Source organism: Crocodylus porosus, unplaced genomic scaffold (assembly GCF_001723895.1).
Source record: "Crocodylus porosus isolate Cpor-Errol unplaced genomic scaffold, CroPor_comp1, whole genome shotgun sequence".
NCBI lineage: Eukaryota > Metazoa > Chordata > Crocodylia > Crocodylidae > Crocodylus > Crocodylus porosus.
Genome location: NW_017728949.1, coordinates 83,479,289 through 83,494,110, shown reverse-complemented (window position 1 = coordinate 83,494,110; position 14,822 = coordinate 83,479,289). Strand labels below are relative to the sequence as shown.

Genomic DNA, 14,822 nt, shown 5'->3' with positions numbered 1-14,822 from the left:
TAGGTCTTGAAGACACAACCAGAAAAGCATCCTCACTAGTCTTCTCAATACTCTTCTGAGTGAGTCAGCAGCCTTTTGGGAATTCTACAAGAGAACTCTGTGAGTAGGAACAGTTTCCTATCATTACTTACATGCATATATATTCCTACATGCTCATGCACACATATGCACACATGCAAAGCAGAAACTAACTTCAATTGAAGTACTTCATTAAAAAGTTATTTGATACACTCAGGATATACAGTTAATTAAAAGTATATTTATTGCAATCATGAGTCTGAGCAATATAATCAAATAATGGTCTGAAAATGAGTTCCCAAACAGCTTCATGACAAATTTATAGATAGAATACAATAGCCAGGAAATTATTCACCTTTTAATCAACAGGTGCAACTAGAAGTACTTTATGAAAAGACTCTGTTTGTTAAACCAAAAGGACAATGCCATGAACACAGGCGGCTTCTTGACCGATTTAAAACACACAAAAACAGTGCTAGTCATGTCAATGCTTGAAATAATCTACCATTTCCCAAGTCCTAAAAGTATGTGGGCCTGAAAAGTATTTTTAAATTTTGGCAGGTCATATGTTCATACCCCAAAATTGAATTCAGATTGGCATTTTCCATTCATTTCAATTGTAACAACATTTTAGCTGCTATTATCTAGAAAATAGAGAAATCTGTGAAAGCTATATACTTTCTAGAAAATAGTTATTAGATTATATATTAAAATCAGCAAAATGATAGCAAATAATGATACTAATTTCATACAAATGCTCACAATTTTGTAGTGGTATGAAGACACATATACTCCAGTGGATGCTATGATGCAACGGTGCTCAACTTTCAGCCTGTGAAGCTCTGTCATTCAGACTGCAGGTCTCCCCATGGGTTTGGAAATTTGGTGGGAAGGGAACAGTGGCAGCACTAATTGCTGCTCCCTGCTTCTAAATTTCTGGACCTCTGGAAAGCCCTGAGGGCCGGATGTCATGGTTTAGCATGCAGAAGGACTGGTTCACAGGTTGCTCTGAAGCTGGATCTGGCGCACAGGCTAGGGACAGGCATTACACATAAACTGGCTTAAGTGATCAGAAATTGGTTTAAGCCTGTAACAGAACAGATGTTCAGTGCACATAAACCGGTTTGAAAATGGCTGAAACCAGTTTGAGATAAACCTGGTTGAATGTGGTATCAGACTTAACTGATTTGTGTCAAACCCATTTATGAAACTTCTGTCCCAGACCCTTTGCTGGTTTAAGTTAAACAAGACTCCCCCAGCATCCTCACATGCTGTCTGGGCTGGGCGGGGCTCTCTGCTCCACAGCAGAGCTGGCTCCTCCCCTCTGCTCCCTGGCTGAGGCTCAGCAGAGACTGCAGGCATCTGCCTGGCTTCCCTCTGCTTCCCCCTCTCCACTCCCTGCTCAGCAGGGATTATTCTCTTGTCCCCTCTGCCTTACACAGATCCTTCTCAGCATTAGCTAGCAGGCCACATGCTGGCTATGGTCCATGCTGTGGCAGACGGGACAAAAGCAGAATCAACATGTAGCTGATAATGTCCCTCTGTTGTTTTCTTAATGGGGTGATAAACACTGTTATCAATTCCCTGCTGGACTGGTCAGAAGGGGTGAGGGGGATACCTGAAACAGAGCATCCTGCCAGGGCCTGGCCTTGCCCCCATCAGCTCAGCACTGTAAAAGGCAAGGGATGGCTGCTTTAAGCACCCCCTGGCTTCTCACCTGAACCACTGCAGGCATGTGCCTGCATTTCTGGGATGTCTGCACAGTTACAAAGTGATTCAGCCTAGCCAGGTTAGACTAACCTGCAAAGATTGAATCAATTCAGGCTCAGGCTTTTTGAATGTCTGTCCCTAGCCACAGGGTCGGGCCAGTGTGCTGTATCTGACCTGCGGATTAACCCTGTATTGGATCTGGCTGAAATGGCCCCATGCCACTCATCTAGCCCATGGGGTTGGAAGGTTGAGCACCACTGTTATAAATCAATATAGTCAGACACCTGAGTACAGTGGATATTCCATCCAAAAGGTAGACAAGACCTATGCACAAAGAGGTAGGAGACTGTTTATTGTTATACTGACTCGTAGAAACTAGGACTTTATTCTACAAAACTATTTATAGATATTAAGAGGGACCTGAAAAAGAAACAAAAACAAATAACAAGAAAAAGGGATGTACCCATTTCATTTTTGTCATGATATATAAAAGCTTGACATACTGGCCTTTTAAAATTTACTTTCATCAACTTGCTTTATATTAAAATTAGAAGTCTCGTCTACCCTGTTTTTCTAGAAGGATTATTAACAACTAAATAATTAACAGGATGCCACTGCAAATTCCAAAGAAATAAAAACATTAATTGAAAGTGATTTGACTGAGATTGAAATCTCTTCAGCAGCTAGCCAGGATGCAACAGTGATGTGTAGCTGGTATCTCACACTCCTCCTGCAGCAAGAGGAACAGAGGGGTGTCAGATGAAGACAAATGGCTGGGAAACAGAGGGCAGTATTGCAGAAGAATAAGCTGGAATAGGAGACAGAGAATCCAGCCTCAATGGGGGATCTGTAGCATGAAACAGGAGGCTCTTCAGGTTATAAAGCAATCAAGAAGGGATTCTTTGGCCATCTCTAGTCATTCTGTTAGTTTCATTTTAATTAACTATGAAAAAAACTGCTTCCATTTAACCACCCCCTGTGCCTACTAAATCATTTAGAACTGTGGTCTACAAAAGATCAAGTAGGCCAGCTTCCTATCCCCCTATCTCTTCCCATTTCATTTCTTATGTTATTTCAAATAAATGTTTTTTTTTACACAAATCTCAGTCAAGTACTTGCATGCACTCCCTCCTGTCACTAAAATATACTTAAATACCTGCAAACACAAATTATTATACGTCATTTTGAGGGTACTTGCATTACTAGAACAGTAAGACCTGAATCCGATTCTTCTTGTCCAAATCCAATAGAATACTATACAGAGTCAATTTCTAACTAACATGTAAAACAGCAGCCCTGATATATTCTGTAGCTTTTCTTCTTTTTGCTGACATTCTGTATTGAACTCTTTTATCCTTATTCTTTAACCCCCTCCTCTCCAATAAGAAGGCCAGGATTTAGTTTTCCTTTGTGACCAAAAACTTAATTCACTTCTAAACAGTGAAGTTCTTTTCTAGCAGACCATTCTTATCAACATAAACGCGGTCTAGGCAATTGAAAAGAATAACATGCATACACAAGGCCTAATCCTACTCCTACTCAATCAACAGTAGTTTTGTCAAAATGCAAAAAGGAAATGGCTGGTATTCGGAACCTCTGCCCAGCAGCAGCAAAACACCTAGCAAGAACCAAACTCCAAACTGATAACTGCATTCAGCTCCCACCTTGGGAATACTCCCTCCTCCTTCCTGAGCTGGTCCTTTTGGAGGGCTGCTGCTGATCCTGCCTGCTTCAAGGAGTACTCTGGTGCTCCACTAGGACTTTCTCAATTAGCTCTTTCTTTTGCAGCTGCCTCTCCTTTTCTGAAAATAATCTAATAGCAAGTAGTTCTTTGCAAGTGGTTCTAGGTTTGGCAATGTTCTGCAGAGAAATAGCTGGGGTCTGTGCAAGAGTTGCAGTTACAAAGTATTGGTTCTCATTGGCCAATGGAACTGAAGGGATCAGGACACAAAATGATGGGACACAATGGAAGTGGGAGGTTCTGGGCTTATTTTCACTTAGCTCAAATGCAAGCATACACAGTGCAAAGGGTAGTTCAAATCACATCTGAGTTACTGCAGGCACACTGTTGCTATACTTAATTATATGAAAGATAATGCCTTCTAAGGACATATTTTCTGGTTGTTTTTCCTATGTTACTCAGAACTGCTCCTTTCAGACTTACGTTGTGTGTGTGTGTGTGTACCGATTTTTTCTGTCCAATTTGAGCACATGGTTGGGACTAGTATTTGCTCAACACTAAACACTGTACCTTATTTTGACTTTCGTATTTATGACTTCCATTCTTTTGTGAAACTGGGGATTGTACCTTGAAATGTTGACATCAATATCACCATCATTCTGGGAGCAGAGTCTGAGACTGGGTAGACACAGCATTATCTTTTGCTAAGGAAATTATGTAGGCTGCATGCAGACATATAATGCAGATTTTTCAGAGCTGGGCCATCACCCTATGCCAGGCAGACATTCTGGAGTGGGACATGCGGTAGCACTTAATTGTACTGTATGCCTAGCATGATCAACGCTAGAACCTCCAAAGGATGAAAGCAGCACAGGTACAAGTAATCCCAGCTTTTCATTGCAGGACACACAGCTGAAAGATGACATACCAATAGCAGGCTACTTTTGCTGTCTGGCAGCTGGCTACCTCAGACTAGCACAGGTTTGTGTGTAATGAATTTGGTAGCAATAAATCAATTGTGGTACTGTAGGTTTGCTAGACAATTAGGGTGCTGACAGACATGGAAAAAAAACAACCAACCAACCAACCAACAGTGCTTTACCAGAAGAGGAAGTGTGTTAGTTCAACGTGGCTCTGCAGCATCTGCATAGGTTGGGTGCTGAAGCACCCAACCTATACAGATGTTGGGTGAGCCAGGTCAAACTAACATGATGCCTCTTCTGGACATGCAGTGCACTGAGCACAGGGGCATGCCATCTTAAAGTAAAACACTGGGTTTTCTGAAATCAGTAAACCAAAACCATATTGCTTTGGCTTACCCAGGTATGAAAAAGACTGCAAATAACTCACAACAGAAGCAAGAATTGAATGGGCAACCCATAATGTTCTTGGGTAATGGACAGCACATAGACCCATCATCTGTTTCTTCCACCCCCTACAAAAACACATGATTACATTATAGTAAAGGGCAATATTCTACTGTAGTGCATCAAGGCTTGCAGAACAAAGGGAGGTATCCAACTGGCTTCATGCAGGGGTCTGAAATCATATGGAGACAGCACCACGTTTTGCTGAGGAAATTATGCAGCATGCAGAAACATCTAATGCAGGTTTTTCAGAGCTATGCAATCTCCTGTGCCACGTAGACGCTCTGGAGTAGGTTATGAGTTAGTACTAAATCGCTTAAAATGATTAGCGCTGGGGTAGAATGCTAACACAAAGACTCACCCTTTTTCAATCTGGACAAACTGGAAATGTATTCCATTCCAATAATATAAGTGAGGAAGTATGTGTGCCCACTGGCATTTTGGGAGATACAATCTATCCTCATTCATGTCCTGGCTTATAAAAAGCTACCCTAATTAGAAACATTTGGCAAAAGTTTCATTTACTTCCTGGAACAGTGAAGGAAGGTGGTGGAATCATCACCTTTCCTACTGAAGGCCAAATGGTAATGTCTAAAAATAATCTGGAATGTAATACATGCACAATTGATTTTACTGTGCTCTACACAATATGCAAGAGGGAAAGGGGGAACATTTTTTGCCAGGATCGGGAAAGATGATGGTCCTGTTTTACTATATGCAGCCAGAACACTGGCAAACTTTGGCTTACGCTTAGGACAGGGGTTGTCAACTGAGGGTAGGTGGACCCCTATGGGACAGATGTGGGGATGGGGGGGCGGCAGTGGCCTCCACATGTGAGCCCCCTCCCACTGCATCTGGCCACTGCCACAGAAGGGGTACACTTGTTAAAAAAGGTTGAATACCCCAGGTGAGAACTAAGGAAGTAAAGGGCACCTTGTGTTCTCACAAACTTTAGCTTGGAAAAGGAAATGAGGGAAGGGGGGAAAGGAATTAGATGTTCATACAGGTACCTTGAGCCAGACAATCTGTTTGTGTTTGTGTATGTGTTGTGAAGCCAATACTGCATTAGAAAAAAAGAGAGTCAAGTGTTGTGAAATTTCTCACCCTCTCCTTTTGCTAAAATACTTTTGGAGTACAAGGCAAAATAATTTATTCGAAGTAAACACTACCAGCTCTTAATTTCCCCAAGAGCAATCCATAGCCTAAAAGGTTATATGCACATAAGCAAGATAGCTTGTTAATCCTCTGATATTCCTATATAATTTGGGATACACTATTTGTTTGGTACAGATGACGGACACTCCACCAAAAGATTACTGGCAGCAGGATTTGGTAATATAATGACCATGACTGAGGCCAGGCCTGACGGGGCATTTCTAGTACCTGCTGGCCATCAAATATAACATGCAAAAAAGGTCCATCTGCTGCTGGCTCTTTTGCTCCTCCATCCCCTTGGCATGATCTCAAGTACTGGATACCATCTTCTGCTTTCTCCCAGCTTGTATGTGCACTCACGCTCCAGCATCTCTTTGAGGCTTGAAGAGGCAGTCAGACTTCCTGCCAAAGTCCCTGTGCATCTTTTATCAGCAGATCATCCCTTGCCTCTTTCTTCTGCTTGTGAGCATCTGGACCTGGCACTGAGAGTCAGCAGTCTTCTTCATGGTTGCCTCGTCTGCACTGCGGCAGATGGGCCTGTAAAGCAAACAGTATATAAAACTTTTCTGTCTGGGAGAGTATGCAGGAGAAGTTTCTCCCCGTTTACTTTCTGCATCGCAGCAAAGCTTAAGTCACATCTTTTATTTCAGTAGCATGCACTCTCCATCTCTGAAAATCTGCTCTGTAGGTGCTGTACTCTAGAATTTCTACCCCATATATAAAAAATAAAACAATGATATGAAGAACTTCAGGCAGGAGGCAGGCACTGGACAGCCAATCACTACCAGTGACAGGTTGCAGTTGTACTGGAAGATGTTAGCTTGCTTGAGATTCCTCAATAGAAGAGAAAGAAAAAGCATTCCACATCTCCGGTGGAGAACCTTTCATTTAAACTATGACTCAATCCTGGGGGGAATCAATGATCAGAAGGGACCTGGAAGTTAAAATGAAGTCTATGGAAATATGGTCTGCATAGAACCTTGACAGATCCATTTGCAATATCTGCCACATAAATAAAAGTTCTTCTGTAGCAGTCCCCAAAACTGTACAAAAAAAGGTCAAGCCAATAGACTGCTAAACAAGATGCAGCAATATACAGCAACTGCAGATGTACCCTTCACCCTGCACTTCCATGATTTTGAGAAGGCCTGGGATGCACTATTACTGCATTTACCACATTTCAGCTTATCAGCACTACTCTAGATCAGCCATTTTGCCACATAATATTCATATGGCATCAAAGGAAAAGCAATGACAATTAGTTTTGGTGACACGTGAAGCATGGAGAGGAAAAAGCTAGAAAGCTACAGTTCTTCTGTTCTTATTTTGCATTTTAGCACTCAGCATGTACTACAACTACTGAAGAAATTTACAAAAGATTAAAAGCTGTACTTCATAAATTATACTCAAGTTACTCAGGTACTACCCTACTGAATTTCACATCTTTCTGGCTTAAAATCTATACTGCAGTGATCCAAGTGTTAACTCCTTATAGTTAATTAGAGAACAATACAGAAACAAACAAACAAAAAACAACCCTCCCCACAAAATACCTAAACAAAATCCCTGAATGCTCTTGTTCAGGGAGATTGAATGCATAGTCTATGTGGCTTCTCATGGCCTGGATGATCCATTTCTGAGACTTAGATCTGTCCCATGGAACATGGCACCACATTTCCTGGAGTCACTGCATAAGTATGCCTGCCCTCCTGGCTGTCCTGTGTGCTCCCTTCCCCGCTCAATACCGCTTTTTCTCTCTCTTCTCTGCCATACTCTCCCTTATCTTTGCTCCATGCCAGCAGGAGGCTCTGCCCTCCCAGAAGCCTGGAGCATGGCTCTTGCAGTGGTGTCAGCTCTGTGCATAGGGCTGGGCTGGGGCCATGCTTAGTGCCTCTAAACTTCAGTGTGGACAAAGCCTGCTGGCATGGAACAAAGCTAAGGGGGAAGGTAGAGAGGGGTAGAGACAGGAAGAAGGTGGGGGCAGGAACCCAAGGCTGTGGGGGGCATGCATAAGGGGGAGATATGTTTGCGTGCGCATGCAAGGGGGGGTGGCGGGGAGAAAGAACACGTGGCAGGGGGCAAGCTTCCTGTCTCCTCTACAACTTCCACACTGCCTGCCCCCTCCACTGCCCTGACAGGCCCCCCCAACCATTACTGCCTTCTTCACAATCTGCCCGTCAAACTGCCACCCTCATTACCTCTCCCTCACTGTCTGCAGTAGCGACGGGGGATGAATTTAGGATGATTCTCCAATAATTAGATTGTATACAAAGAAAATTATAATAAATTTATAAATTTTCCATATGTAGAATTGAATTATTGGGAAGCTGCTTTAAATTCAGGGTTGTCTTCTATTTGCATAAATAAAAACAACAATGGGGGAAAGATGGGAGGTTAGTGGAAGCTGTATTAAGCCCCTAGGATTCTGGAGCAGTGCCAATACAGCAACTCCAGCAACCATGGGTATTAATGCATTCAGTACTGCTTGTCCAGTTTGCAAGAAGCCCCATAGTTCAGATTTAGTCCATGCAGCCAAATAAGCTTGATGCCCCTACTCTAAAGTTATATTCAAATATTGCTGTTTCTACATGTACATATGGTAAATAGATTTATACATACTTAGATGTACGTACTTGCCACATCTTGAAGAACGGCTCCAACACATACGATGTAAAATCGGGAACCAGGCAACAAGAATACCATGTGACAGTGTAGAAACCTAAGAGAGCTGCAATGACTGACAACTCTACTTACATATCTACTTACTTGCCACTAATCAGCAGAAGACTATTAAAGCCTTTAATAACTTTTGCATCTGAATTGTCCACTAGTCTAGTGATGTGGTTAGAGCTACTCTGACAATTGAGTGACTGTAGCAGGAGGCTTATTGCTCCTGCTACTTTAGGAGCTGGCAGGTGGTAGAAGAAGCAGGCTGCAAGTGTGGCTGGGGGAAATCAGGAGCCATGTGACCCAGAAGGGGGCTGGGCTTAGCAAGGATATAAGCCCAGGCCCCAAGCTGAGCAGGCAGGAGAGCCTGGAGGCCACTGAGGGAACACTGCCTAAGCAGGTTGTCAGCAGCTCCTGCATGCCAGCATGGAGAGTACAGCCTGTGGCAGTCTGGAGGTTTGTGGTCATGAGAAGATGATCAGGTTTGGGAAGCCCTGGGGAAGCCTCCTTTATCTAAAAGCTAGATACATTAAGGTATGGCAGAAGAATGAAGCATGACTATACAAAAAGAATGGAGTGCATAATAGCTGAGGAAACTTCAGGAGCATAACAGCCACCCCTGGAGCTGAACCCTGTTACAGGGACACAAGAATGATGAAAAGTGGTTGTCAGTATATTGACTTGAATACACTCATTAAGTAGGGGAGGAGAATGTAAGGCCTGAAACTATGACAGCATCCTTAAGTGACCCATATCAATCTATCATTATTGGACATCACAATTTTTTGGAGCCTGATTTTTCAGATATACTGAAAAGTCTGTCAGGTAAAGCACTGGTTGAAGACCGAGGAAGATGGAAAATATTTCAATGAGTAGGAAATTAAGTCACCCTGGTTTGCTGACTGTTGATGGAATTCAAGTGCTGATGGATAGGGGTAGAAGTAGTAAAGGAAACAGGCTGCTGATTTATATTTTAAAACTCATAATACCATTTTATATGTACCGTATTGTTCTGGTTATAGGGTGACCCAGGCCACAAGTCAACATCGCATTTTCAGGTTAAATTTTTGGAAAAATAATTTTTCTCTAAGTATAACTCGATAACTACAAATAAAAGACCTTGAATTGCTACTGTACTTACAAAATCCTACAGGAGAATAAAGTGATGGAGAAAGACCTAAATGGTTAATGAGATAAAAGATACCAAAATAAAAACTACACTTAAAAAATTCTGACTTGGTATTTTTATTGCATAAACAAGTACACTGAAATTACAAAAGTCAGAACTGCAGGGGGTGCCTGATTATAGTTTATCCTGCATAAAAAGTCAAGAGCAATTTTAATTGTTCTTTCTGAGGGGAAAAAATATAGATTTACGATCAGAACAATACAATATATCAAGAGTGTCCAGAGCTTTGTCTGTGATCGCTCTCGTGTACATTTTACAAGGCTGAATTACAATCTGGTTCTAAAGAGCTGAACTACCTTCTCTGGAACAAGATAGATGCTTGATGAAGAATCAGTTTCTAAATGTATCTCATGTTGACAAAAGAGAGATCAGAATTTGACAAGGGTTCTTAAGACATTACCTGGAAGTTCCCCTGATAGATACAGAAATGACAGTTTTGTTCAGGAGTAAGATCCTGTAAAAAAAAAAGGATTCCTTAGGTTTGATGCACCAATTCTAGTATTTCATTGCAGTGAGCAGCCCCCATGAAGTTATGATACAGAGGTACGTTTTAGTTCACAAGGATTTCTTGTAAATTCCCTTTTCCAGTTATTCAGAAAGCACTGGCAATGATTTTGGAGGAAGACCCAAACAAACATCTGATGATATTTCCATACTGATAGTCATTTGAAACTCTGAGTGACTCTCTCCAATTATTGAGAAGCTAGGAAGAGCAAACATATTTTAGGATAAAAGCACTTCAGAAGAGCACAGAACAGAACTTGCTAAATGCCGTTATTCCTCTCTTACTTAAGTGCATGCCTCCTAAAGGTATCTGAGAAGTGAAGTATACTTTCCATGGCTTCTTGCAAACCCAAGTAATTTCCATCCATCAGACTGATAAATCAAAGAATTGTAGAAAATATGGATGGAAGGGCCCTCAGGAGTCCATCAAGTCAAACCTCCAGTTCACTGCAGGACCATCTCTATCTAAATCAGCAGTCAAGTGTTTGTCTTACCAGCACTTAAAAAACTTCCAGGGATGAAAACTCTACAACCTCTCTAGAAAATTTTGTTCTGGTGATTAAGTACTCTCAGAGAAAGTTCTTCCTAACACCTAACATACATCTCTCTTGCTTAGTTGAAAGCCATTACTGCTTGTCCTGTCCTATGCAGTTGCAAAAAAACAGCTGAGTGATCATCCTCTTTATAACAACTCTTGTTATGACTTATTAACCTTTACCCACCTCCCAGTCTTCCCTTCTCCAGACTAAGTAACACCAGTTCTTCCAAACGTTCCTTGTAAGTCACTTCCCAGATCTTTTTTGCTGCTTTCCACTGGACTCTTTCATTTGTTTAGTTCTTCTTAAAAGCATGATGCTCAACACTGGCCACAGTACTTCAAGCGAGGTCTCACCCTTGCAGATCAGAATGGAAGAATCACTTTTCTTGACTTGCTAGTGACACTCCTATTAATATATGCCAGTTTGTTATTGTCCTTTTTGGGGGGGGGAGAGGGGACAGGGGGGCAACAACACCATATTGTTGATTCATATTAAATTGACCGTCTATAAGAAGCCTCAGATGCTTTTCTGCAATATTGCCAGTTGTTCCACGGTCTGCATTTGTACACATGATTGTTCCACTGTAAGTGCAGGACTTTATACTTGTCAGTGTTGAATTGCATTCAGTTAACTTTGAATCATTTTCCAGTATATCAAGGTCATTCTATTGTAATCTTATCCTCCAGACTTTCTGCAGCTCCAACCAGATTAGTGTCATCTGAAAACATGCTAACTATGCCACCAATCCCATCATTCAAACCATTAGTGAAGATATTAAACAATATTGGATCCAGGACAGATGCCTGGGAACGCACTTGATACCTCTTCCCAGTTAGACATTGAACCATTGAGGACTACTGTTTGAGCATGCTGATCCAAATAATTATGTATCCAGCCTATGCTACCTTAATTTGGACTATATTTCTTTAGCTTACTAATAAAAATGTCAGGGTAAACAATGTTAAAAGCCTCACTAAAAATCAAAGTATATCACAGCCACTGCTCTCCCCTCACCATTATGTCATAGAAAAGAAATCAAATTAGTCAGTCATGACTCATAACTTTTTTTGATTAATCCAGGTTGGCATTTCCTGATCATTTTGTTCTCCTCCAGTTGAGAAATGGATTTTTTGATGACATAAATCAAATGGGATTTTATTATCTTTCCAGGTGTCAAGGTCAGACCGCCCATTCTGTTATTCCTCAGCTCCTTCCCCTGTCCGAACTTAGGGATGGACACTATATTTGCCCTTTTTTAGTCGTCAGGGACTTGACCCAACTTCCACTAGCTTTCAAAGACAATACCAGTGGCTCTGAAATTACCTCCGCCAGTTCCTTGAATACTCTAGGATGCATCTCAACCAGTCTTGCAGATGTGAATATATCCAGCTTCTGCAACTTATCCTTAACCTGCCCTTCTCTTATTTTAGACTGATCTCCTCTTCAACCTGTGCTGTTAGCTACCTTTTTCATCTGATGGCTTATGCTATTTGTGAGGACTGACATAAAAAATCCATTAAATACTTAAGCCTTCTCTGCATCATTCATTATTACGTTGTCTTCCTCAGTTACTCAGGGACCTATGCTTTCCTTGTTCTTCCTTCTACTTCTGACTTGTACAGAATGCTTTGTCTTGCCCTTGCTAGCTGCATCGCAGTTCATGCCTTGACCTTATTTTCTCCCTGCATTCTTGTGAATACTCTTGTACTCCTTAGTAACCTGGCCAAGTTTCAATTTTATGCAGGATTACTTTCTGTGGTCAATGTTTAGTGAGGCCAGTCTCTTGACACCCTTCTTATCCTTTCATTGCACAGGGAGAGCATACTCTCGCAACCTTAATCTGGCCACCTTAATGTACAGCCAGCTCTCCAGGAATCCTTCCCCCCACCTCAGATTTGTCTCCCATGTGATCCTGCCCACCAATTCTTTGAGTCTGTTAAAGTCTGTTTTCTGAAGTCTAGCACATTCCTCCCTTCCTCTCCTTCCCTCCCTCAACACTGCTCCAGAGCATGATACTCTTAGGTGGTGAACACAGTTCTAGACTACAATATTTTTTTCTGAACGAGTAAACAAAACGCTTATTAACATCACATGGCTCCTTTTCAAATTAGGATTTTTCATTGCCCCCTGCCCCACAACAATAAAAAATGTACTCTTGGTTATGTTCAGGCAGCATCCTATTACTATCAAAGCCAACATCGATCCCACTCTCATCACAATACCATCAAAACAGCTGACATTAATAGTTATGCTTAGTCTTGTGTGAGGCGAATTGTAGATCAAAAACAATTTAAGAATTATTTCTTTATGGAAGAATTTTGTACCTGTCTACAATTAAAATGTAGAGTTAAAGTATATAGTTTCCAATATTATTATTAATAGAAAAATGTTTTGATATGACTGTTATTCAAATAAGAATTATTACCTTAAGGAAATGCTATTAGTCAATACATTTATTATAATGTTTCTCCATGACCAGAAATAATATATAATAATTCTTAGTCTGTCATAGCCAATTTTCTATAAAAAAGGAGATAAGACATTGTTTATCTGTTTTTATAAGAAAATAATTTTAATAGAGTGTGACAAAAAACCAAAATCTTTTAGTCAAACATTATACATCTATATATTCATTATATATCTATATATTTTGTTTTGTTTTATTTCAACAAAATCATCATATGTTACAGCCAGCTTTTTCCTGTAAGACTTTCCTCTCCAAAACCAATCACTGAAAAGGAAAGCTAACATGCTAAGCAGGAAATTCTATGCTGAATGATCCAGTCATCCGTTTAATCTCGCCAACTCAGCAACAATTCATATCCTATCCTGAAATGTCTGCATGTGCAAAGCAGCAGCAATTCCATAGGTCTATAATTCCATTCTGAGTAGCTGCCTTTCAATTTCAAAAGAAATTACAATTTTGAAAAGCTACATTATAGCACTGGCTTTAAGTAATAACTTGCTATTGACAACATGGAAATACTGAATTTTCTCTCACATATGAAAGAAAGGGACAGTTGATTTGGTATGAAAGAAAGGGACAGTTGATTTGGACCTACAACTGAAAAACCTCTATCCAAGTCTCTTGAAACAGGATCTAAGAAAAGATAAAGCAACGTATACCTTAGCACATAGGTTTGATGCAAGTACAGTTTCAGCACTTTCCTGAAGTTATCTAGTCCCAATCAAAATGATAAATTCTGAAATCTTTCAGCAGATTAACTAAATAGATTTGCGGCTTTCTTTTCAGATTTCCAAATCCAAAAGAGGAAAATAAAAAAAGTTAACCCTCACTTTTTTTTTTTTAAGTCATATGGCAGACTTCTTTGAATGCTCAGACTCCATACAGTCAGGTATCCAGGTTGTAGCCATATTGGTCTACAGGCAAAAGGAATCAGAACTTGTGGTAGAGGTGATAACTTTTATTAAACCAACTAGATTTTTGAAAAAATAAATTCTTTAATTGCAAGCTTTCGGGCACTAGCACCCTACCTTGATTCTGCTTACCACCAAACAACTTAGAGGTAAACAGGCTATTCCAACTTTTCTCTGAGCCTAATTTGCATATAAAATGAACTGTTCCAAGCAAGACATTTTACCACACCTTCAACTCTCCTATGAAATATGAACTTTTATTTCTATCCAGGAGAATTTTTACAATCTTTTCTCCTATGCCTGAAGAAGGGTGCTTGTGCTTGAAAGCTTGCAATTAAAGAATTTTTTATTTTATTTTTTGCAAAAATCTGTTGGTCTAATTAAAGATATCACCTCTACCACGAGCCCTGATTCATACTACATACACATACTTAAACTTTTTTTGCTGCAGCATCTTAATATGTAGTGAAGGTTTGTTTGCTTCAACTATTTCAAAAATAAAAGCCTATTGCAAATAAAACTGGTTACTGAATAAAAGAAAGCTAGGCATTAGCAAACAGTATAGCAGCCTCAGTTTGAGTGGAATAAAGTAAATACTTGCACTGGAAAACATT

General features: G+C 40.5%; 1 protein-coding gene across 6 annotated transcripts in view; it reads right to left on the bottom strand.

Moving 5' to 3' along the window:
• PKP4 (plakophilin 4) overlaps positions 1 to 14,822 on the bottom strand; it is a 173,386-nt gene that overhangs the window by 144,642 nt on the left and 13,922 nt on the right. The window contains exon 2 of one of the 6 annotated variants that reach the window (XM_019553926.1): positions 6,160 to 6,468. The exons of 3 other annotated variants lie outside the window; for them this stretch is intronic. The gene's annotated coding sequence lies outside the window, so the exon portion shown is untranslated. Of the gene's footprint in view, positions 1 to 6,159; positions 6,469 to 14,822 lie in introns of those variants that run through there. 2 more of the 6 variants (XM_019553927.1, XM_019553928.1) reach the window with 2 other exon arrangements.